Genomic DNA, 23755 nt, shown 5'->3' on the forward strand with positions numbered 1-23755 from the left:
GAGCCCACCCTGGCTGGGGTGGACCCGATGATGAAGCACCCCACTATCACCTGGATGGGACTACTAAAATTGGTACTTTTGGTATTAAAATAATCCTTACATTAAACCTGACTTGATGTCCAAGTCAAAATTAATGTAACTATTAAGTATAAGGCAACTTTAGAAACTTGCCACTCTGTTACCCAAGTTTCTCTGTGTCCAGTCGCAGATAATGGCCACAAGTCAGCCTTCTGCCCTCCTGGAGAACAGAGGTCTGCCGTTGGAAGAGGTATTAGTTCTCCCTGGCAGATTGTCACACAGGGTGTGAGCTCAAGAGGTCAGCTCCAAAGGAGAAACTGCCTTTGAAGGGCGAATGGAGGACACACAGCAGAGGTGCTTCTCTTTTGTTCTGGTAGACTGGTTGGCAACAGGGACAGAGAGGGGAAAACAGTTGTCATAGTGTTTTTTCCATGGGGGAGAGAGATCCTGTCATCTTTGGAGTTGGCAGAATGGTGCACTCCAGGATAGGTAGATGTCACACATTGCAGGAAGTCATGGGACACTGATCTGGTAGCTCATTGACTAGTGACTGATGCATTCCATGAGGGCACTTTCTGGTCATAAATATGGCACCTCTGGCACCTCAACCTCAGATCATGTCTCCACTAGAGAGAGGACCGAAAAAGACTGCCCTGCTGATCCCTTGACCTGGCAAGAGAGACGGCATTAACTGCTGGTCTGCACCTGGACTAGCAAAGAAAGGACTGTACCTGTTGTCCCTGGCTCATGGAAAGGTCATCCCTGAGCCCCAAACAGAAAGGTGAACTCAAAGAGTCTATTGACTGACTTCATGTTATAGCTACAGGACCACAAAAGTTGAAGTAACCAGCTTTGACAAGTCAGTAACCACATTTCCTTGACTGTCACTGATCGCCAATGTGCAGCCTGGGAGATTGAATCCTGACTCTTAGAAGTTGCAACCAAGTATGCTGGACCCAAGAAAGTCATTAGAATTCAGTTTGGTTGCCCAGGAAGGATACTACTTTCTACCAAAGAGAACCACTGGTTTTGCTGTGCCTGGAGATCAGTAGACCAGTGCCAACTGAACTTTTGCTGGACCCACCTAGACCTCGAGGGACATCGACCCCAGTGGCCAAAGACACCCATCAAGACTGGGGGCAGAGGAGTAGCCCAAGGAAGCCACCTGTCAACCACACATCATCATCAGCATCCTACAGCATCTTCAGTATCCCTTTCATCTGGACCACCACTCCATTAAGTCAATGGTGGCTCACCAAAAGAAACTGGAACTAGACAGGTGACTGCTTTGGTGACAAGGTCACAGTCCTATAGCTCCTTACTAGCACCTTGACTTGCTCCCTGCTGGAGTTCACCACCAAGTGAGCCAAGCGAGCCGGTGCACCTGAACACAACTCTTAAAACATTTTACAGAGTTTGCAATGTTTTCACTAGCTGCAGTACTTATCAATGCTTGTTTGCATTTTCAGTGAAAAGCTGTGATTTATGTTTTACTTAAAAATGTATATCTCAGGAACCCTATAGTCGATTTTGTTGTTTTAGTGTCTAATAATTCATTACCTATTTTTATAAATTGGTGCGAATTTCATTGTGCTGTGTGAGATTCTTATTTTATTATTTTGGTACTTCTAAATGCTTTACACATGTTCCTGACTGCTCTACTACGCAGTGTTGAGCTAAGGTTTAACAAACGATCCTGACTGGACACAAGTCGGTGTTGTGAGTGTATTACACAGTGAGGATGGTGAAGTCGCACAACCACACCATATATTACTCCATTTTCGTTACACTGTCCTAGGCAGGAGTAGGTAAACACTCCTGCTCAGCGCCAGGATACCCTTATGGGTGATAGAGTGCTTTACAAATACACATACCACACCAATTAAAATAACATTCATAGAAATTAATGTTAAATTAATTAAGTTAGTTCTACCTTTATGATATATACATATACATATATATATATAATATATTAATGCCTAAAAATTAAGGGCCTGATTACGGCTTTGGTGGATGGGATACTCCATTACAAATGTGACAGATATCCTGTCTGTCGTTTTACAAGTTCCATAGGTTATAATTGAACTTGTAATACCGCAGATGGGATATCCGTCAGGTTTGTGGTGGAGTATTCTATCCGCCAAGGATGTAATCAGGCTCTTAGTATAATTAATTATTCATTTTATTGACTTTTTAAAATTTTATAATACACTTGATTTTAACAAAAAATAAATTAAACTTTTTAACTTGTTTTTAAAAATATAAAACATATTCAAATAAACCAACTATATAACTTTTACTGCAAATTAAATAAAAATAAAAATGTTAGCTCGAGTGGGTGCTATTTGAATTACTTCTTACACATCATTATTTGTAAATTAAATTAATGTATTTAAATTATCTTATTATTTAATATACATCTAATTTGAGGAGTTACTGTGTTGTAGCTTTTTATTTTTTTACTTCAATGTTAATGGTAAATATTTTAAATTATTATTTTTTAAAATGAATAATGCTTAATAAATGGCCCTAAGCTTTCCCATGCAGAGATCTTCACCAGTAGCTGAAGAGTTACTTGCGTTAATTTTACACTTGTAAATTCATTCACACACAAATCCATCCCCTTATTTGAGGGTGTGGAGATATGTAATTCTACATCGAGGTACAAATCTTAACTTGGAAATGGTAAATAGCAAACAACTGGAGAGTTACACCTAACTGTAAGAGTAGATCTATGGAAGAGTAAAACTGCACACATATAAACTTTGTGAATGCTGCCAATTGTAACAAACAGAGGAGTTTCATATCCACATAGAGGTGCTAGTCAGAGTCCCTTTACCAGGTCATGGAACATCACAGCGAGTTGAAATATTGTTTTTATTGTACAGTAAGATGGTATTTTTTCCATATAATATTTGGTCAAATTTTGGTTCATTGTTAAGATTACTCAATGAAGCACTTCTTCAGTCCAGGGATTTCCTTTCACAAATCATAGTTTTTAGGTGAATTAGTTCAATGTAAGTCAATCATTACTACAACTCACAGAATACATAGGTGACAAGTAAGCATTTGGGGATCTTATTAAGTGACAGAATCCTCTTATTTTTTAAACTTATTTTAGGGATTTCTGTGGATTGGGGAAACCTGTTGGGTGTGAGTCCCTTTCTTTCATACACATTTTACTGTTCCTCTTCCCATACTGTCAACCGCCAATCTGATGCCCTCATGATTTGAATGCAACCTGCCACTCGAAAAGAATACTTGTGACAGGACGTTTTCTTCAATGTAACCAATCATTAGCCATTTAAAGTAGACACTGTTACTTTTCCTTTCTAAAAACAGACTGTAACTACCATGTACATTTAAAAGTGAGCTCACCACCATTTGCTTATAGCAAAAAATATTGTGTCAATAAATGAACTCAGAGAATTCAAATCATGATGAACGAGACCAAAAGAGGTAATTAAACAAACTGTTTAAAATGCTTGCACCCTAATAAAATAAATTATTGGATCCTATATGAGAACTGTAATTCTTTGTTCCTGATTCCATACTAAAAGTTCTATCACGTGTCTCCCCGAGGGTGCAGGACTAGACCTACTTCCAAAAGTTGTTTATCCTTTATGTTCATCTCAGGGAGTATTATTTTCCAAAACTCTCAATGCTCATCTGTTTATGATACTGTCGACACACTGTGGGCCAGATTTATGGAAAAGTGGTGCAGCATGGTGCTGTGGCAAAATTGGCAGCACTGAGCTGCGTCACTTTAGAAATGCAGGGATGCGCCCCATTTAAGTGAATACAGCTCACCCCTGTGTTGGCCTCTTTGCTGGCGCTAAATTTAGGGCCAGATGTATGAAACTTTTTTGCACTCGCAAATGGTGCGAATTGCAAAAATCGGCCGTTTGCGAGTGCAAAAAAGTGGTCTGCGATGCATGAAAGGCATTCGCAGACCAAAAATAAGAAATCGCAAAAATTGCGATTTTTTGCGTTGCAACCTGGGTTTGCGAGTCGCAATTTGCGATTCGGTATTTCCAGCAGGAAATTGCGAGGTGTAAATTGCGAGTCGCAAAATCCAAGTCGCAAAGAGATGCCTCAAAAAATCGTAAATTGCGATTTTTCGCAGAATGGCATTTTGCACATGCAAAATACCACTAACTGAAACCAGGTGGTAACCAGGTGCAACCTATATAAAGAGGCCCAGAATGCCTCAGACTCTTTTCCACAATGGCTGCACTCTACGTGATGGCGAGGAGGATGAGGATCTTGGCAGGTTTGAGGAGAGGGAGGAGGAGACAGGAGCACATTTTCAGAGTGGGCATTACACTTTTTAACCTGACAGAGGAGGAAATATATGAGAGGTATAGGTTGAACTCAGCCATGATACTTGATCTGATAGCTGAGCTACAACACATACTGCAGCGCAGAACACTAAGGACTCACAGCATGCCCACCCATGTGCAGGTATTATGCTCCCTCCACCTACTCGCCTCAGGGAGCTATCAAGGGGTCATAGCAGCAGCTGGGGGGGTATCACAGAGTACCCTCTCCAGATTTTTCAATGCATTTATCAACGCCATGCTGAGCAAACTACACTAGTACATCAGATTCCCCCACACCCCACAGGAAATACAGCAGACAAAAATTTAATTTTACCAGATAGCACAGTTCCCCCACGTCCTAGGTGCCATAGATGGGACACATGTGGCAATCTGTCCACCATCCGTCACAGAGTATGTGTACCGCAACCGGAAATACCAACATTCAATTAATATACAGGTGATATGTAATGCCTCCTACATCATTACTGATCTCGTGGCCGGGTACCCAGGGAGCACACATGATTCGTACATCTTTCACTACAGCGGGATTCACACAAGACTGCTAGCTGGGGAGTTTGGTGAAGGATATCTACTAGGTATTGTCCCTCTATGCAATGGCGCATTGATGGCGTGCTGATGTCAGATGGCTCAGTTACTCATCATACCCTCTGTCCCTTCCAGGAGACAGTGCCTACGCAGTGCCCACCTACATGATGATGCCCTACCTCAATCCTGCAACACCTGCTGAACGGAGATACAATGCAGCACACAGGGCAACCCGCAATGTGGTGGAACGCACATTTGGACTGCTGAAGAGTCGCTTCCGGTGCCTCCACAAAAGTGGAGGGGCACGACAGTACAGTCCAGAGACGACATGTAGAATAGTGGCTACTTGTGCAATCTTGCACAATATAGCTACCACCAGGGGCATACATGTAGAAATATGTGATACTGAATCTGATGAGGATGAGGATCCCATACCACCCCTACATCCAGCAGACAGGACCAGTGCAGCAGAGGGAAGGCAAAGGCGTGCCGACCACACACAACCATTTCAGACGTGAGTATAAATTATACAAATCCTCTGACAACTGTACCTGTAATGAAATAAATGTATTACATTAAGTCAGGTAATGTTCGTGTGAGAAATAACAAAAAAAGGTTAAGTGATAAACTCAAAACAATGAAGGACCTGAGCAATGCACTATTGCTTCATAGTGAAAACATAAGTCCACTGGCAGCTACAGTCATTTTTTGCACCCATGCACACCACTCGGGTGCCCAGTTACCTCACTGGCACCTCTATTGTCCGCCTCAGTGGCAGTGCTGTGCCTGGCACTGCGCCGTCTGGTGTCCAATGCTGGTACAGCTACACTGCTGAGGCTGGAACTGTCCTCAGTGTCCCCCAGTGCAATCTCACTCGGTGTGGCTGACCTCTGTCCCATTATGTGGTCGATCACATTGGTGATCTGTTCCAGTCCGTTCACAACATCCCTGCTGCTGTGTGCTGCCTCCACTTGCGCAGCCACTGCATGATGGGCAATCAGTGCAGATGCATTTGCCACCCTGTTAGAAGAACAACAGAAGCTGCCAAACATGTTCCTAAATCTGCGCTCCTGTCTGCACTGGCTCACCCTCTCATGGCGCAGCTCCTGGCATAGTTCACAGACAGCACTTGTGAGGTCTCCGGTGTCCTGTGATGCCTGCACCTGTACCTCACGCAGCGGTTCTATGTTGGCATTGAGGGACTCAAGTTGGCGATGCAGGCCCACCATGTTGCTGTTATGTTTGCGCATATTCTTTTCTAATCCCAGGATCCTCTTGTTTTGTAGGCGCTGCTGCTGAAACATAGCAGCTTCCAGCCCACCATATAAGGAGGGACCTTCACCTGTCTCATGCTGCTGTGCCCCGGAATTTGTCACCATCCTACGTGGTGCTGTTGTCTGCTGACCCTTGACCTCCTGCATCTGGCTGCGCCTGCCTGTTGGTGATGGGGAAATTGGCCCTTCCTGCTGCTCATCTGAGTCTTGGCTGAGCTCTGGCAGTGGCAGTGCCCTGGGCCTGCGTCAGACAGGAGCAATGGTGAGAGACCCAATGGTGTTGGAATCGGAGGCCGGATGGGTGTCAGTCTCGCCTACCCATGCTGATGCTGTGGCTGCTGGGCCTGGCCCACCTGCAACGACAATGTGCAGCATGTCAGTTATGTTTGTTACATTTACGGTCACACAATGGTAATAAAGGTACAAGTACTTCTCTACACTGTGTTGTGTTCCTCTGGGTGTCACTCTACGTAAATACATTGTATGTGCTACTTTCAACTCTGGGTTGTGGACTGCCACTCCCATAATGCATTGTTGTGCTGCTTATAAGATGTGAACTGGACTACTTCTCACAATGTTTAACATTACTTGCTAATTCCTAAGAAGCTTTTGTGCATACACATATGGGGTTACAAATCAATATTACACTTACCTTGACTGGTAATTCGTGTGCCGGAGGTGTCGATCTCTGTGACCCCTGTCACAGCTTAAGGGAGGAGTGTGTACTCAACTAGGTCCTCTAATGGGGTGGATGGTGCCTCTGTGGGTGGACCGCCTCCTGTGCCCCTGCAGTCTCCTTGCCACCCTCTCCTTCGCACGGGACCGCAGGTCATACCACCTCTTCTTAATTTCTTCTATGGAGCGCTGTGCCACTCCAATTGCGCAGCTTTTGATTGAATATCCGCCCATAGTCTCATTTTCTCACTCTCAGGCACCTGGAGTGAGTTTTTTCCAAAAAGGCGATCATGGCTCCTGACCACCTCCTCTGTCAGCACCTCAAGCTCCTGCTCGCTAAATTGTAGCTTGCGCTTTCTTTCTCCCTTCTCCTGTGCTTGGGCTGGGGTGTCCATCCTTGCTCAGGTGTGCTGGCTCCTTCTGAGTGCTGCTCTGTGTGGCCGGGCTGCTCTCTCTCAGGATGCTAGTTTGGGTGTGGCACCTGAAACTGCCTGGGATGACTCATTTCCTGCTTGTGATGTCATCAGGCTCCTCCAGGTGTGCTTTCTCGGAATTTCTCACAATTTGCGATTTTTTACCGAATCGCAAAAAAATTCCAATTTGCGAACATGCAAATTGCGATTCGGTAAATGGGCTACGCAAACCACAAATAGCGATTTTTAAGAAATCACTATTTCCGAATCGCAATTTTGTTACATGGCCAATTGCGACTTGGAAATAGCGATTTCTTAAAAATCACTATTTGTGATTCGCATGGCCATTTTTTCATACATATGTCCCTTAGCTGCCAGCGCCAACGTAGGCCTCCTTGCACCATCCTGCAAAGATGTCTGCGTTGAGGGGTGTGATTGTTTATGCAGAATGCAGCATGCATAGAAAAAGAAAAAACAAGGAGGAATAAAAGTATTCCTCCTTGTTGTGCCATGCTAACACCACCCCTAGGGGTGGCATTAGATTTTGGTGCTGCCTCAGGTTTACGAAATTGCATAAATCTGAGGCAGCATCAAAATGCAATGGGTGTACCCATTGCACACCCCTTCCACGCACAGTGCTGCGTGAGAAGGGGCCGTATTTACAAGGTGGCGTTAAGCCACAAAGTGTGGCTTAACGCCACCTTGTAAATACGGCGCAGTGCTTAGCGCCACAGGAGCATTACGAAAAGTGACGCTCACTTGGCGCTAGGGGCCTATAAATAAACCCCTGAGTTTCAACCTCACTGCGAGTGACAGGGAGTAAACAGAGTTCTTCATCAGGACTGAGATTTTTAGTTATATCAGCATCATTTAGAGGACAGAGCGCATGTGTGGACCTCTAGTAATCTCTTCCTGTTTTTAAAAGAAACCACAGGACCTAAGGCATGTATTGCCCTGTTACATTGGGATGTTTCTTTTGGGATGTTTCTTCTTCCTTACAGGTCCAATAAGTGTTCCGTTTCACTTAATCACCTTAGAAATGCTTCACAGGTGCACTGTGTTTCATAGTGGTGCAAAGAAGTTTACCTCAGTAGGCGCAGACCATTTTGTACTTGATCATAGGTGCAATTGTACTTCCTGCTAGTACAGTGAAAGTTCCTTTTCTCCAAACCATCCATTTTGTGATTTCCTACCAATGCACTTACCACTCAGTGCTGGTACGAAACAGCTGTCTTTCTGTTACACACACCTGGGTATACCTATACTACTTAGGGCATCAACTGCAACAAACAACTATGTCGTAGTGACTTAATGAGTGAAAAAACAATAGACTGGAATGTGGCATGAGTGATCACCAGTGTCTGGAAAAATTCTTGTATTCCTTTCAACACCTTCTATTTATAGCATTGTGCTTTAGGCATGGCTTATCCCACAGTCTCTATGATATGCTACTCAGAGAAAGAAGGCATGTTCTTATACCTCCCATTTCATCCTCTGGCAAGAAAATAGGGCTCCGGAGGTCTCTGAAGTGGAAGAGCTGCCCCAATAACCCTGCATTAGTATCTGGTCATTCTTTGATGAAGGTGGGGCCTATTCATTCCAGTGCCATTCCATACTAGTGGATCTCACTACAGGGAGACAGAGTGGCCTTTGACCCCACAAGTAAGTCTCACGATGGCCCTTCTTCTGTAAGGGAAGGGAGACCTGTATTCCAGCTCTGTCCTTTGGCTTATGCATACCTGTAGCCTGCAACAATTCATTCTGTGCTGTTTGCGTGCTGATGGACACAAGGGAACATTAGCACAAGAACGGGTGTGTTATAGGGTTGCCACGGAGGGTGCAGTGTCATAAGGGTTCGGTTACATACTCTGGCCAGTCAGGGAGGTGGTAATTGTCAAGAACCTATTTATTCTGTTTGTTTCCCAGGGTTTCTGTAAATCAACAGAACGGTCAGTGGTCTGTTCACTCTGTAGTTCTTCCTTGTTTTAGACTCTTTTCTTATTTGTTCTCTCCTCTCTTCCAGGGTCTTCTCATGCCCTCAGAATCGTCCATCACCAGGGTTCATGGGGAGGAAGAAAACAAAGGCAAGGGTCATGTAAGTGGTCTTTGCTACTCTTTTATCAATGCAAAGGGGGGGGATGTGTGTGGGGGGTTCTTTGTGCACTGGGAAAAAAAGGCAATCAACATCCTTGTGCACTGGCTCTTAAGCCAAACAGTATTCACCCGAAAACGTCACCTTGGTGGAAAAAGGGGGTTCCGTGAGTTAGTGTTGTTTACAAGCCAGGGAGATCATAAATGCCTATTCAGGCGTGCCCCTGGTTCCCCACATCTACCCCCCTCCTACTCCTACCCTTTTTAACAATGAGATAACCGGACCACGTAAGCAGTCATGTACCTGGTAAAGCCACGTCCCTCCAGGACCGTGGAGGGCCTCCTCACTTCCCCTAGGGTTTCTCCTTCCCTCTGCTCCGCAGCCTCTCCGAGTTGGCTCCACAGTCCCATCTACCGGTTGAACATTCCCCTCGTGGTCTGGTTGCTCCTCGAATCCTCCTTTGCTGCACCTTCTCAGTCCCTGCGCCCTCGAGCGGGTGTCCTTCCTCTCTTCTCGATTCCCTTCCAGTTCCTTTTCTTTCCCATAGACATCGGTACGCATCCCAATACCAACGTAATTTTTCCGATCGTCCCCCTGGGGCACAGGCCAGACAGTTCGGGGCACTCCAGCTCATTTCTCTCTGTAGCAAGAGGCGACTCACTGTCTAGTTCCTTTGCAGTTTTACATCTCTCTACCATGCCCTGTCCATGGAGGTAATAAAGCTTACAGATTCCAGATTTGCCAGTAGAGTGACTATATTTTGACAACAGTGAGGGCCTGATTCACAAAGGTAAAGTTAGACCAAAAGTCTAACTTTACTACGTTTTGGTATTCACAAAAGAACTTACGAGTACCATCTTTTCGCCTGTGGAGGTTCAGCACTATGGCAGACTTTCCATCCTCAGAAGTGCTTAATTTGAGCTGGTTGTGTCCGGTGCAGGGCACCAGCACTTATTTTTAAGGGCTGACACTTGTTTTACTGCCGCAATTATTGACTGTGAACAAAAAACACATATGGGAAAGACGGGGGAAGACAAAACAAAAAAGTGTCACAAAGAGAGAAAGCTGCAAGAGTGAGCTGAAGGGGCAGGGGGTGGCTGTAAATGATTTGAAGAGGCCAGAAATGGCTTCAGGATTACGCTGCCTCAGTATTCTGTGCTCACACATTTAATTGAAGCATCCGCAAGTTTCAGAGGAACGATTTGGGCACAGCACGTTTTTATTTACAAATTAAGCACTAATCTCAAGTGCAGAATCTCTGCGTTGGGACGAAACCTGGCAACAATTTGTGTATGCGGCAAGACATATACCTAGATTTACATATCATGAAACTTACGACATCTAGTTGTGCAACCAACATAGTATAAAATGCCTCTCTTAAAATAGAAAATAGCCAAATGCAGCACTGGTGTTACATATGTGATTGTGTAGGATGTATATGTAGGTAACATGATACTAATGGATTACAAAATAAGTGATGGACACTCATTACTTGAAGGTGAAAAAATAAAAGCTGTTGAACAAATGTGATAGAAGTAGGACAAGTTAATAATAAAGGGAGTGTTTTGGAGGGGTAACTGTGATGGCCAACACACACCTCTGCAACAGTGTAGATATATGTAGTAAGATATAATACCATAAACCTATTCATATAACCCTTTATGTGGCAACAAGAATGTTAGAAATGGGGTCTTTGGTTGACAGTCAGGTTACCCCCTGTTCAAGCAAGGACCCTCACTCTAGTCAGGGTAAAAGAGAATCACCCTCAGCTAACCCCTGCTTACCCCCTTGGTAGCTTGGCAGAGCAGTAGGCTTAACTTCAGAGCGCTAGGTGTAAAGTATTTGTACCAACACACATAGTAACTTCATGAAAACACTACAAAATGACACAACACCGGTTTAGAAAAATAGGAAATATTTATCTAAACAAAACAAGACCAAAACGACAAAAATCCGACATACACAAGTCAAGTTATGAATTTTTAAAGATTAAACTCAAAAATAGCGCTTAGAAACAAAAATGCTTCAATGAGATGTTAACACGGCGTCGTGACGGAGTCGTTCCCAACAAGCCGACACCAGCGGCGCCGGACACGGAGTCGTGTAGACCCCCAAGTACAGTACCTTTGGTGAAGAGAGAAAACAAGCCGTTGCGCGAAGTCGGGGATCGCGGCGTCTGTGCGAAATGTTGAATCCACGCACTTCGAGCGGTGTCGGTCACGATGTGGTGCGGCGACTTCCACGGAGTCGCGGACTTCAGCGGGGCTGCTGCGGCATCGGGCCTGCGAAGAGCGTTGCGTTCCAGCGAAGGTCACGGCGTCAGGTGCAGGCGGCGTTACCGGATTCAGCAGCGGTGTCGGTCCGGAGTCGTCCGAAGTCGATTTCCACCAGCTTTCCTTTCAAGGGCCCAGGGACTGGATAGAGCACCACTTGTCAGAGCAGGAGTCTCTCCAGAGACTCCAGGTGCTGGCAGAGAGAAGTCTTTGCTGTCCCTGAGACTTCAAACAACAGGAGGCAAGCTCTAATCAAGCCCTTGGAGATTTCTTCACAAGATGGAAGGCACACAAAGTCCAGTCTTTGCCCTCTTACTCTGGCAGAAGCAGCACTGCAGGAAAGCTCCACAAAGCACAGTCGCAGGCAGGGCAGCACTTCTTCCTCAGCTATCAGCTCTTCTCCAGGCAGAGGTTCCTCTTGGTTCCAGAAGTGTTTCTAAAATCTGTAGATTTGGGTGCCCTTCTTATACCCATTTTAGTCTTTGAAGTCACCTTTCTTCAAAGGGGACTCACACCTACTTGTGAAATCCTGCCTTGCCCAGGCAAGGCATCAGACACACAGCAGGGGGTTGGAGCCGGCATTGTCAGAGGCAGGCACAGTCCTTTCAGATGAGAGTGACCACTCCACCCCTCCCTCCTAGCAGAGATGGCTAATCAGGAAATGCAGGTTACACCCCAGCTCCCTTTGTGTCACTGTCTGGTGTGAGGTGAAAAACAACCCAACTGTCAAACTGACCCAGACAGGGAATCCACAAACACGGCAGAGTCACAGAATGGTGTAAGCAAGAAAATGCCCACTTTCTAAAACTGGCTTTTTCAAACGCACAATCTCAAAATCAACTTTACTAAAAGATGTATTTTTAAATTGTGAGTTCAGGGACCCCAAACTCCACATGTCCATCTACTCTCTAGGGGAATCTACACTTTAATCATATTTAAAGGTAGCCCCCATGTTATCCTATGAGAGAGACAGGCCTTGCAACAGTGAAAAACGAAGTTGGCAGTATTTCACTGTCAGGACATATAAACCACATTACTATATGCCCTACCTTTTCCATACACTGCACCCTGCCCTTGGGGCTACCTAGGGCCTACCTTAGGGGTGCCTTACATGTAAGAAAAGGGAAGGTTTAGGCCTGGCAAGTGGGTACACTTGCCAAGTCGAATTTACAGTGTAAAAATACACACACAGACACTGCAGTGGCAGGTCTAAGACATATTTACAGAGCTACTTATGTGGGTGGCACAACCAGTGCTGCAGGCCCACTAGTAACATTTGATTTACAGGCCCTGGGCACCTCTAGTGCACTTTACTAGGGACTTAACAGTAAAACAAATATGCCAATCATGGAGAACTAATTACGTACACATTTTACAGAGAGAGCATATGCACTTTAGCACTGGTTAGCAGTGGTAAAGTGCTCAGAGTTCAAAAGCCAACAGCAACAGGTCAGAAAAAAATACGAGGCAGGAGGCAAAAAGATTGGGGATGACCCTGCATAAGCAAAAAAGTCCAACAAAGAACATCATAAGTATATTTGTTACAACATCTCTTCTTCAGTTGCACATTTAACAATTACTTATCTCTCATGTATTGTCTTCCACAACCTGCTCAAATTTGAATGTTATGCACAAGTCAAAACCTCTAATCAAACCTCAGATTTCCATGTTTCTCCCAAACACTATACAGACACCTGTGTCTGTGCTTACCATCCCCCACCAAGCTCCACTAGCATGTTGTTAGCCCAACAGGCAATCATAGCCTGGCTGCATACATAAATTATGAGCAGCCACAAACAAACCCTTTCAGACCTTACAACTTGTTGCTGAATGTGTGTGTCACTTTGCCCTTTGTGATGAGACATAGGTGGTCATTATGACCCTGGTGGTCTTCTGACAACCACGGTAAATGTGGCGGTATCACCGCCAACAGGCTGGCGGTAAGGACCTCCACACTGGCACACTTCCGGTGCCAACCCGCCCCATCTCCACTCATACCGCCACGGCGGTCAGAGCCACCGGGCCTGAAATGTTAATCTCCGACCTGGCGGTCCACAGAGGACCACCAGTGGTTTTAGGAGCGGTGGTAGCACTGCCAAGAAAACCATGGCGGTAGGGCTACCTGTAACAGGGAATTCCTTCCCTATCACCAGTAGATGTCTCCCCCCGCAAGCACCTGACCCCCCCTACAGTCACAGCACACCACAACCTCCTTTCTCACTTAGCGGCCCACCCCCCTACTCACATAGTGCCCCCAACCCCCTTCTCACATAGCACCCCGATCCCCTACTCACAAAGTGCCCAACACCCCCTTCTCACATAGTGCCCCCCACTCACATAGCACCACCACCCTCCCTCGCTGCATACATGCACACAGACTCCCACACACACCATGCATACACCCACTCACCAACACTTCCAGACAAGCATCCACTCACACTCATCCATACATGCATTAATTCACACGCATCCATGTACGCATTCACTTACACATACTCACAATCATTCAGGCTTGCATACACACAAACATCCAAACACGTATCCTCACACTCATACACACTGACATGCAGACACGCACTCACTTCAACATTCATACACGCATTCACTCATGCGCATACAACCACGCATACACCACAACACTCACAGTCGTATTCACACTTGCACATACACATGCACACACTCACGCAGATACCACTCACTCAGACATGCACACACAACGCCCCGCCTCCCAAGCCCCTTCCCTGTCAGATGGCCGACTTACCTTGTCTGGCGAAGAGGTCGTCCGGCAGGGAACGGGAAGGGGAGCTGCCACCGCCGGCAGCACCCCGCCAGCAGGACACTGCCAGGCCATATTAATGGCCTTAATACAGCTGGCGGCGTCCTTCTGGCAGGGCAGTGCAGGGGGTAGCAACGCCAGTGCGCCACTGCCCGCCAGCATGGCCACTGCCAGATATCCACCCTTAGTGTGGCGGAAATCCGTCAGTACCCATTATATGTTGTGCGGAAAACTGCCTGCAATGGCGGTCTTCTGGCACCCGCGGCTTTGGCAGTCTTGCTCAGGGACCGCCAAAGTCATAATGAGGGCCATAATGATGTGAGGAGGAGGAGAGATGAAAGGATCTTCAGACAGAAGATCAACCTCTTTGGTATGTCCATCCAAAATTTTGCCTCCAGATTCCGTTTTCTGCCTGATACATCTTCGAAATGGTTTTTGAGTCAGAGCAGGAACTTGATTTTGCTACATGCTACTTCCATGCCTTTCCAGCCTATGTCAAGATCCTGGCTGCTCTACAATTCTTTGCTGCTGGTTCATTCCACAGGGCGTCGGTGACACAATGGGCATTTCTCAAGCAAGCCAGTCATGATGCTTGCATCAGGTTCTGAGCTGTACAAATAGGAGACTGCATCACTACATAGGTATGCCACATACCCTGGCAGTAAGACAAAGGGTTGTTAGGGATTTCTACCTCTTTTCCCACTTCCCATGCATAGTAGTTGAATTGATTGCACTCATGTGGCACTTTAGCCACCTCACCAGAATGCACACATTGTCTGCAACTGACTCCTCTGGCACTACACTAACGTGCACAGTGTGTGATGCCAGTGGCTGCATTATGGATGTCTATGCAGTTTTCCTAGAAAGTACACATGACAGCTGCAAATTCCAGAGGTCATCTCATGTTCAGCAGTGGCAGAATTTAGCAACATGTGGCTTCTGGGTAAGTACTCAAGCTCCATACAGGTCTGATATGCATAATGTTTGCTTGAATATACAAAACCATCACAAATAACTGATTTGCATGACTCCAACAGACACTGCATGTACCATTCCATACATTCTGAACTTTACAGATGCAAGAGAGACAGAATAAATATTTCCTCATTTTCCTCCTCAGGTGATGCTGCATAAGCGTTCTCTCCTCATTACCTCACATCATAGAGACACGCACTCACTGTACCTCTGCTTAGATATAACAGGGCACACATACAGGAGGTGCTGCTGTACTCCCCTGAAGTTGTGTTCCAGGTAACTGTAGCCTGGTGTGTCTTGTAGTACTTCAATGCTTACTCATACCTCCAACCCCCACAAAGGTCTGAATCCATGGAAACCGGGGTATTGTCCCAAACAGAGGGTAGGGTATGCAGGGGCATGACCGGCTGCTTGGCACTTTTTCTCTTGAGCTACCTATTGTGTTACAGCCTTTCTGTGGTTTTACATGATGACTGATGATGGCTCTGCTTGTAGCGTAGAATTCCAGAAACATTCCGCCATGTGACACAGTTTTTTTGTGCATGGCTCGTCAATGTTAAGTTGCCGAGTGTGAGCAAGATAATCAAATGCTAGATCACTTCCCAGCGAGATTTCTCAACAGAGACGGTCACAGCAAGTTGCAACCATTAGCATTGGGAAAGCTGTCGCTCAAGTAGAAAAACTACTTGAGTGGCAGGAAGAAGCAGCACCCTATGGCATGCCACATGGTGCAGTTTGCAATGATTTTCCAGTGCTGAACAAGCTCCCAGAGAAAAAAAATCCGCACAAGCAGCGCAAAATATCAGATTCTGGTGCTTGCGGAATTTCACAGAATCTCACAGAGTTTTTTATGGAATTCCACAGAAATCTTCAGAGTAAAACTCTGCGAGTTCCTCCCACCCCTACTCTCTCCATAAATTCCACCCTGAGACTACTCTGAAAGCCATACATAATGCATATAAACAACATTTGTTGTCAAGAGTCAAAAAATAGGCAGTGCAATACATTTGTTGCATATGATAATAATTTGTGTGGGCAACATCTCAAAGGACATCATTGTCCTCACATCTCCCTGGATAGTGGACATTGGAAAATTTGTCTGCACCAAGTGTCACAATGAGTCATGTCTACAGAGTAAGTGAGGCCTGGCATGGTAAACAAGATGGAAAGCTACAGATATATGTGAAATAGATGCTATTACAAATGCCATTACAAATATGATGGGGTGTCATCTTGTGACTTTTGGATTACACATGCAACAAACAATCATGCCTTCCCCTTGGCTTATATGTGCCACACTGTGTGGCATACTGTACATTTTACAATGGCCCTTACTAACATATGCTACATGGGGGGGACAGGGGGTGATGAAAACCTATTGGTCTACTCTCTGTACATTTTAGGGACAGCTAATGATCAAAATGTAACAAAGTAAAAACTGTTAATTGTATTTTGAATTTAATGTCAGGATTGGAGACACAGCGATCTATAGTGCAGACCTAATGATGCTACGATGTTTAGAAATAAAGTAGACAGTCTCTTGTTTACCAAAGTATTATCATGATGGGTAGCATGATGCTATAATAACATACCACACACTTGTTAAATCTCCAAGTTGCATATGTGATGTACTCAGACTGAACTGAATGCATTATTGTAAGTATCTGTGTGAAGTTGTGTTTAGGAATCATAACATTAAACACAAGCACAGGTAGGGAAATATATAATGTATCTGTTTGTGCTGCTACTCATGTGATAGTATAGCAGTGTCTGTCATACATACACCATGGTGCAAGTATACCCGTGTAATAAGCTGGACTGTCTCTGTTCAGAAATGCGCTCCTTCATGCGCCCAACTAAAAAGTAGAAGGTTGATTGGATTTGTTTGTTTGATGCTGGAAACATCACACATACCAATAAAGTCAAATGTGCATCTATTGTTAAATGTAACTGTCATGTATACTTCTAGAATGCATGATATATAATCCACAAGGAGTTAATGGCGCTGTTTGAGATGTAACTTGTGAACTTACACATCCCGTACACCGTTTACTGTATTTCACTTCCTGTGTTATTATCATTGATTTCTGACCCAATCGTGGCACCTACGCCCCATGTGTGGAGATTTCGCTTCGCACTAAAGGTGGTGGTTCTGCGCTAGGGGTGGAGGTTCCACACTCGAGGGAGCAGAAACACTGCAATCAGGGCAGAAAAGAAAGAAAATACAGAGGAAGCAGCATACAGGAAATTACATACAGGAAATTGCAAACAGCCATTTTTCGTTCATTCTGTGCCATCCTCATCTCAGAACAATATCCTCTGTCATCTTGCTGCTCTGTACATCTAGCTTGTCCCTAATACGGCTGAGAGACTACATGACAAGGCACCACCCTTCAGTGAGTCTGAATTGAACATCCTTACTGAAGGGGATCTTGATAAGTACCCTCAGCTTTCTGGGGGCCCATATAGCTCGTTTAGTAATTCAGCGTGTACACAAATCGGGCGTGATGTCGCTATGTGCTGCAGTGCAGTGGGTGTGTACCAGTGGCGGGGAAAGATGTGCCACAAGAGCTGGGAGAACCGGCAACGCTTGACCATTACCATGACCCAGGAGATCATTGGTGTGTCCTCCACCACAATGGCCCCGCATGACCCCACTGTGCAGGAGGGTCCTGAAAACAGCCTGGCTGAGCAAGAATGAGCTGGTAAGTATGAACTGCAGTATGTGTCTGGAGGTATGATATGAGTGGTGAAGTAGATGTACCATCATGTGTTGCTTCTCATCCTTCACTATATCTCAGTAATGACAGCAAAAATTATAAGGTCTATGCATTACTGGAAATATTGGGATGCTGTTTCCTGAAGGAATTCTGAGACTTGTAGTTTTCAGAACACAAATGGGTAGAATTTCATTACAATTGCATTTTTAAGATAAAATGTACTTGTATAAAAATTACTAAAGAACTGTGGACCTTATAAATGTTGTATGCTATGGTGAATGAATGGATTTGACAAGGTCCATTGTTGGTATATTAGTATTTGTGTGTTGTATGTTGTATCATACATACTTTATGTGTGTGCTGTTTGTCATAACTAATAATATTTGTTGTAAAATAAAGGCTGACATTGTGTCACCTGTCTCACTAAAAATAATACATACATATCCAGTGTGTACTACATGCATACATATTCTCAACAGTGATGTGTATGCAATTTCCAAGTTATATGTAGCTGTAGTGAGTAAGCATATATGATTTGTAGTGTACCACACAGGTAAAGCAGTCTTTTGCCATGCACAGTGTCTGATGTTTCTGAGGAATATAAACACAATTTGGATCACATCTTTGAAAAGGTTATCTCCAAGGCCCTGGTTGCATACGTAGAACAAAATTAGCATATATGGTGTGTTTTGCTATGTTACACAACAGATGACAGTTGAGAGTTGTCTAATACTGTTGAGACTGTGTATACTGGACTGAGAAGTCCACAAATAAAAGGAAAAGGATAAAACTTGATCCACTCTTAGGTGTTGAGATTTATATTCTGACTTTGTACTATCTCCACTTATAAAATAATATTGGAAGATTACTGTGTGAAAATATTAGGAACCTCCCATTGCACTAAAGCTGAAGGTGAGGTTGGTAAATATTGAAGATTATACTGACCTAATTTGTGTTATTGTTTTCTTTTTAACATTAATTTCTTGACATTACAGTAACATTCCATCTACCTTTTAATTAAAACCACATATTATTGGTTAATGAAATCAAGAAACTACAATGTCATCACTTGCTTTATGTTGTCTCTACCTTTATTTGAAATTGTAAAAAAACTACAAAATTGTTTGTTTTCATTTTCAGTAGACCAGGCTGGCCAAGGACTATCTGGAAAGGACCAGGGGCAGACCACATCCTTGGCGGCACATCCTCTGCATACCATCAGTGAGGAGGTGGGAGGCCAAGTACCAGGCATGGGTAGTGCACCCATCTAGGTACCCTGGGAGGAGGATGAAGGGAGGGGACATTGAGAGGGACACTACCAACCAGGGGGATGTTGAACATGGACCCACCCCTGGCCCACGAGAACTAGACATGAAGATGGTGTCCCTTGAACAGTTCCCAACACTATCTGGCCCTGCCACCAACCCCTCTCTAACTCTAGAGGCCCCCATTCCATCTAGGCCCCCAGCTTCACCCTCTGTCACTATTCTCCCTCCAAGTACTTGAGAGAGACATCTGCCCCCACCAACACACCACCCCCCCATGATGAGACCAAACCCCTCCATGTGTGTTTGCTTCTGTGGCTGCAGCCCAGAGGAGAGGGGGGAAGATAACGATGTCTGGACTATGTTCTCACTGGGCTTACAGGAGATCAGAGATGCCTTCTGTTTGTTCTGAGAGTCACAGTCCATGCTTTTGGAAAACTTCAATGCCTCTATCTCTTCCTTGGTGTTAGACCTAGCTTTCTTAGGGTGGTCTTACCCTATACATTTTGCCTTTCACCTCCTGTTTTTGTTTCTGTATCTTTTTGTTGGCCATAGCACTCTGAGCACTTTACCACTGCTAACCATTGCTAAAGTGCATGTGCTGCTCCTCTAAATATGGTAACATTGGTACATCCACAACTGGCATATCTAATTTACCTGTAAGTCCCTTGTAAAGTGGTATCATGTACCCAGGGCTTGTAAATTAAATACTACTAGGGGGCATGCAGCACTGATTGTGATACCCACTCAAGTAGCCCTGTAAACATATCTCAGGCCTGCCACTGCAGGGCCTGGGTGTGTAGTTTCACTGCCACTTTGAAATGGCATTTAAAACCTCTTGTCAATCCTTACACTCCCCTTTTCTTACATAAAAGTCACCCCTAAGGTAGGCCCTAAGTAGCCCATAGGGCAGGGTACCATGTAAGCAAAAGGTAGGACATGTACTGTTAAGTTTACATGTCCTGGTAATGAAAAGCTCTCAAAGTCGTTTTTCATTACTTTGAGGCCTGCTCCTCTCATAGGCCAACAGTGAGAATTCCTTAAAATTCTTTTTAGCTGTAATTCCTGATCAGAAATGAGTAGCTGCATCATGTTTCACATCATTGAAATGATCATGATAAATCCTCTTTACTGGTAAAGTCAGATTTAGTATTACTATTTTCGAAAAGCCACTTTTAGAAAGTGGACATTTCTCTGCCCTCACTGCACGGTATGCCTGACAGAATGTCTCCAAAAATGTCTGGCCTGGGCTGGGTAAAGGCTACATTTGTGCATTCCCTTGTGATATCCACAACAGAAGATACTCAACTGCCTCTGCATTCATCTGCATGCTGATAGGTTTTCCTGGGGAGGAGGTTGGGAAGTGCTCCCACTTGCACTTCAATGGTAGAGGGCTGAGCCCACAAAAAGGGGCTGATTATCCCCCACTGATAAGAGCCAGGGTGTTAGAAATGGGGTCTCTAGTTGGCAGTTGGTTTGAACCCTGTCCAAGTAGGGACCCTCACTCTAGTTGGGATAAGGGAGATACCCGCTCAGATAATCCCTGCTCTCCCCCTTGATAGCTTGGCATGAACAGTCAGGCTTATCTCAGAAGCAATGTGTAAAGCATGTGCACATAACACACAGTAACACAGTGAAAACACTACAAAAAGACACCACACCAGTTTTAGAAAAATAACCAATATTTATCTGTGTAAAACAAGACCAAAACGAGAAAAAGCCAACATACAAAACTAAAGGTATGAATTATGTAAGATTTATCTTAAAAATATAGGGCCTGATTACAACTTTGGAGGACGGTGTTAATCCGTCCTAAATGTGACGGATATACCACCTACCGTATTACGAGTTCCATAGGATATAATGGACTCGTAATACCGTAGGTGGTAGATCCGTCACATTTGGGACGGATTACCACCGTCCTCCAAAGTTGTAATCAGGCCCATAGTTCCTTAAAGTCAATAGCTCCACCTGGGGCTAACACAGCAGCATGATCAATAAAACCATAATTTCAGGCGGGCCAGCTACGGTGTTGGGAAGACCCGCAAACAGTAACTTGGATATGTAGGGTGTCATGATCCGCACGGTGAGCTCCGGAGAGCGGTGTAGATGACGCTGCGGTCTCGGTTCCAGAGTCGGTGCAGGAGTCATCAGGCCCTTGAAGTCATACACGTTGCAGATCGGACTCCAGGCTAATGAAGTCAGGAGCACTGGCGTGGATGGCATCGGGGCTGTGGTGCGAAGCAGGACAATGCGGCGTACGGTGATGAGAAGTGGGGGGTGCAACGTGCGGTGTCCACAGGTCAGGTGCAGACAGCTGCATCGTCGTTGCGGAAGCGCTGTTGTCGGTAGGCCCAAGCCAGCGGTGCGGGACGGGATGGTGCTTCGTGACCCTCACGAGCAGTGTCCACAGGCCAAGGTGCAGGCAAGGATGCCTGGTGACGACACTGGAGTCGATGGTGCTGGCGTCGGTGGACCAGGGCTGCTGTGCGGGATGGGACAGTGCTTCGTGCTCCTCATGAGCGGTGTCCACAGGCCATGGTGCAGGCAGCGGCGCCGGTGCCTGCAGGAGCGTCATCGTCAGGGAGGCCCAGACAGCAGTGTGAGCAGGCGATGCCAGAGTACGGGGCTCACAGGTCATGGTGTGAGCAGCGGCTCGGTGAAGTCGTCTGATGACGGTGTCACTGAGACCAGGGCCGCAGTGTGAAGCGGGCAATTCGACTCCGTGCGGCGTCGGCAGATCACAGTGCAGGCCAACGGCATTGTTGGTGGTGGCAAAGTGGTTTCCCCTCTTGAACAGCACAAAACACACAGTTCCCAATGCTGCAGGTGGAGGAACTGAAGCCTTTGGTGTCTCTGAGACTTCCAACAGGAGGCAAGCTCTACTCCAAGCCTTTGAAGAACTTTCTCAAGCAAGACACACAGCAAAGTTCACCCATTGCACTCTTTTCAAGCAGAAGCAGCAACTACAGGCCAGTCTAGCAAAGCAGTACAGCAAAGGGACAGTAATCTTCCTCCACCTCTTAAGCTGTACTCCTTGACATAGGTTCCTTTTGATTACCGAAAGATTCTAAAAATCTGGGGTTTTGGGTCTTCTTCTTATACTCTGTTCTGCCTTTGAAGTTGGCAAACTTCAAAGCAAAGTCTCAAGTGTTTGCTAGATCCTTCCTTGTCCAGGCCAGACCCCAGACGCACACCAGGTGATCGGAGACTGCATTGTGTGAGGGCAGGCACAGCCCTTTCAAGTGTGAATGACCACTCATTCCTCCCCTCTTGCTCATATGGCTCATCAGGATATGCAGGCTACACCCCGCCCCCTTTTGTGCCACTGTCTAGAGAGGTGCAAAACAGCCCAACTGTCAAACTGACCCAGACAATCCACAAACAGGCAGAGTCACAGAATGGTTTAAGCAAGAAAATGCCTACTTTGTAAAAGTGGCATTTTCAAACAGACAATTAAAAAACCAGCTTCACTAAAAGATATATTTTTAGATTGTGAGTTCAGAGACCCTAAACTCCACATTTTTATCTGCTCTCAAAGGTAATCTGCGCTTTAAGGATATTATAAGGCAGCCCCCATGTTAACCTATGAGAGAGATAGACCTTGCACAGTGAAAAACGAATTGGGCAGTATTTCACTGTTAGGACATATAAAACACACTAGCATATGTCCTACCTTAAACATACACTGCACTCTGCCCCTGGGGCTACCTAGGGCCCACCTTTCTGGGTGCTTGACATGTAGTAAAAGGGAAGTTTTAGGTCTGGCAAGTGGGTACACTTGCTAAGTCGAATTGGCAGTTTAAAACTGCACACACAGGCACTGCAGTGGCAGGTCTGAGCAACGTTTACAGGGCTACTAAGGTGGGTGTCAAAACCAGTGCTGCAGGTCCACTAGTAGCATTTGATTTACAGGCCCTGGGCACCTCTAGTGCACTTTACTAGGGACTTACCTGTAAATCAAATATCCTAATCATGGATAAACCAATCAACAGTACAATTTACACAGCGAGCATATGCACGTTAGCACTGTTTTAGCAGTGGTAAAGTGCCCAGAGTCCTAAAGCTAACAAAATTGGTCAAAAAAATTAGGAGGAAGGAGGCAAGGCAAAAAGTCCGGGATGACCCTGCAAAAAAGGGCAGGTGCAACACAGGGCTAGGCTGAAAGGGGGACCTGTGAACTTCAGAGAGATCCTTTGAAGTCCTTCTTCACATCAAAGGGACTTTGGGGGTATAAGTGCTGGGTCTCTGACCCCCTGAAATCGGATCACTACTGGACTTAGGAAGAACTCTGCTGGAGTAAAGACTGCTGTACTGTATGGATTGCCACTCTGCCTGGACTGACTTTTCTAAGGAACTGCTCCCCTGCATTTCTGAGCTGCTCTGTGGCATACTGATCTCTGTCC

General features: G+C 45.3%; 1 long non-coding RNA gene across 1 annotated transcript in view; it reads left to right on the plus strand.

The window, feature by feature from the left end:
• LOC138246231 (uncharacterized) overlaps positions 1-23755 on the plus strand; it is a 57402-nt gene that overhangs the window by 9663 nt on the left and 23984 nt on the right. The window contains exon 2 of the long non-coding RNA XR_011194253.1: positions 9272-9343. This is a non-coding gene — a long non-coding RNA (uncharacterized lncRNA). The remainder of the gene's footprint in view (positions 1-9271; positions 9344-23755) is intronic.

This window comes from Pleurodeles waltl, chromosome 7 (assembly GCF_031143425.1).
Source record: "Pleurodeles waltl isolate 20211129_DDA chromosome 7, aPleWal1.hap1.20221129, whole genome shotgun sequence".
Taxonomy (NCBI): domain Eukaryota; kingdom Metazoa; phylum Chordata; class Amphibia; order Caudata; family Salamandridae; genus Pleurodeles; species Pleurodeles waltl.